This window comes from Pseudonaja textilis, chromosome 2 (assembly GCF_049901715.1).
Source record: "Pseudonaja textilis isolate UNSWEBS1 chromosome 2, rPseTex1.2, whole genome shotgun sequence".
Lineage (NCBI taxonomy): Eukaryota > Metazoa > Chordata > Lepidosauria > Squamata > Elapidae > Pseudonaja > Pseudonaja textilis.
This window is the reverse complement of record NC_141991.1, coordinates 162,782,768-162,785,706: the sequence shown is the minus strand read 5'-3', so window position 1 is coordinate 162,785,706 and position 2,939 is coordinate 162,782,768. Positions and strand designations below refer to the sequence as shown.

General features: G+C 34.2%; 1 non-coding gene across 1 annotated transcript; it reads right to left on the bottom strand.

Moving 5' to 3' along the window:
- Positions 1-726: 726 nt before the first annotated feature.
- LOC113452149 (uncharacterized) lies at positions 727-2,933 on the bottom strand. Its single transcript, XR_015742095.1, has 2 exons — positions 2,119-2,933; positions 727-1,092 (listed from the first exon to the last, which is right to left on the bottom strand). It is a non-coding gene; the product is annotated as an uncharacterized LOC113452149 (transcript).
- Positions 2,934-2,939: the final 6 nt, after the last annotated feature.

Sequence of the window (2,939 nt, the reverse complement as noted above, 5' to 3'; positions counted from 1 at the left end):
TGAGAGGATGATTGGGGGGTGGGGGATGTATTGTATTTCTTTGCAGTCATCTGGTCATTATCACTCTTCTGCTCTCAGTTGAGGCCACTTAGGAGTTTATCTGTGTCCTTTTGCAGTTGGTAGCAATGCAAAATGTCTTGCATATTAGGAAGCAACTGAATCTCAAAATACAGTATATTTATTTATTTAGCTGAGTTTCTCAGTTCTGTAAAATAACAGATAGTTACTAGTATCTAAAGTTTCACAGATCAGTCCCGTAGTCTCTCTTTTCAAGGAAATTCAGATATAAGGGGGGAAAGCAAGTGACAATCATATAAGCCTGCACAAATAATATGGCTCTGTCCCCTGTGATTGACAACTACCTTATTAAAGAGTTTAGCAATTTGTTTTAAAATATGTATTGTATTATTTGCAGCTGTTTATACTAACATGTGATCTACATTTTGAAAATATATCTTTAAAGGAAGGTTGGGAATAATTTGTAATAAAATAATTACTTGGGACTAAGCGGATGTAGTTAATTTATGTACAATACATAAATATTCTAAACCCTGAAGAAAAGTTTCCTAAAGTTTGGTGTATTGTTGGAGTTGTAAGAGAAAGAGGTCATCTTTCTTTTCTGGCAATATTTGGCTACAGAAACTAGAAAAAAGCTGAAAAGAATACTGGTCTTTAAAGAAAAGAAATACTATAGACCGCAGTGTAAAACAGTACAATACCACAAAGTTGCAAGTAAATATGACCTTTAATGTGCAGTGACAATTTACCAAAACAAAACAATAAGAAAACTAATGTCTTTATTTTTAAACAAATAACTATTTGCTGTTTTGGGATTAAAAAATTACACTGGGGATTCCATTGTTTATAAAACCTTATATTTTATATTTTTCTCATTTATATTAGATTTTAAATTTTGCACAAAGGAAGGTGGTCTTTTAGTTCTATAGGCTGAACTTCCTTTCACACGTTCCCCTTTCAAATGAACAATGTATGGCAGCATAGGTGGTTTACGTATAGTTACCAGTGTTCCTTGAGGAGTATAGCATCTTAACTGCATTTTGTTATTTGAATGAGCCGTAACTGCAACCCAGCCTAAAGAGAGGAAAGGCATCATTTTGTTACTGAACAAATAAAAAGTCTTAATTTGATTTACTGTGAACTTCAGTTTGACTGATGCAACAAGAAAGTCATATTGATTTCCAGTTTAGGACCAAAAGCAAGAGCTGTTTTCAAAAATCTTCAGTGTTTATCCCAAAAGCCTTCATAACAATACTTGACAATGTCAACAGAATCAAAAGACCAAATATTAGTCTTATTAAGTATTAAAGTTCTTTTTCTGTTGCAAACGGAAACAGTATTTTGAAAACTGATTGCTCCCTTCATGTGGTGCACTAGGCAGATCTAAAAGATTGCAGTATTTACTTGTCTGACAAGAGAGCAGTCTCTTTTTCAGGTATGGGATTGAAAACCAATGGGAACCACAAAGGCAATTTATAGGAAAATGTTCCTAATCCGTAAGAAAATAATCCTAAATTTCCTATTGATGTGAATGTGCCAAATTCAGAGAGAAGTGTAAGCACCTGCTACATAAAATAAATTCTACTGATAGAAAAAATACCCTACTCAGTGACATAAAATTCTTTCCCACCAAACAACTAGCAACTTGGGCATTCTGCTTGGACTCCTCTCGGAATTATTTGCTGAAGAGAAGATGTTTCTTATGTAAGAGAGTAAAAGATTGGCTTTTGACTGCAATTCTATCTGGATTCACATTGTGAATATAGATAGCTACTGGAAAAGATATCCTTTCATTCAAAAAACTGGAATACGGGTATCCATCCTGAATGATGGTAACTGGGACTAGCAATTGTGTCACTAAGTGATATGGTCATAAAGCATGATGTCACTGTGGCTTGTTGTGATGTTGTAATTGCAAGCCAGGCACCCAAGCACCCAGATTGTGATCACATGACTTTGTAGCACTGCAAGGACCACAACTTCACAGACTAAAACCCCCCTCATTTAGCACCATTTTGAGTGGTGGCTGAATGAGTGGTTGTAATTCAATCACTACCTGTAATAGGTTTCCTATTCAAAAGAAAATTTGAGGATTTTTACCAGCAGATGAGAGCTTTATGTCAGCTATTGCTTCATTCTTCCCAATTCCTTCCAAAATCACTTCCTGAGGAACAAGTGGTGGAAATTCATTCATTCGTTCTTCACCTCCCATTGGAACCTTGTGTTACAAATTAGAAAGATAGTCTTTTAAATAATAAAAATTAAGATTCATCTGACAAACCTAATCAGCAAGTTATACACTAAGTAATAACATTTTAGTAATTTTCATAAGTATATCAGGTAGATATAATCAATTTCTGCCTTCAGTTTTATAATGTAGTAACAGCAAAACAATAAAAGCAGAAAGCCAAAGAAACAGAAAAAGTTGGAAGCCCAGTGATTTAAAAAAGCATTGAAATTGTAAAGGTGCCTCTAAAAAAAGATTTAGGTGAAACAGTAGATGATGAATGGTAGGTTTTCATGTGAGGAAAACTATAGCTGAATAAGCATGGATAAAAATGGCAGAAGACAACATGAGAAAGAAAATGATAATGAAAAAGAAGATGGCAGACATCCAAGATATGGCTGAAGTGATCAGAAAAAAATAAAAATCAGTTAACAGTTTCTACATAAAAGACCAGTGTCAATGAACCTACTGACTGTTTCTTTGTATTATATTTTACCTGGAACTCACATACCAGCTGTTTTTTTACTATCTTTCTTTCCAGAGATTGGAAAGACACAATGTGTAAAACTATTATCATTTTGCATAAAGTGGAAGTCCACCAAGATAGAGAAAACTTGTTTCAGACAACACAGTCATGGTATTGTCTAACAGCAGAACAAAGCTTCTCTTGTCCAAGTCCCAAGAAGCCTAATAA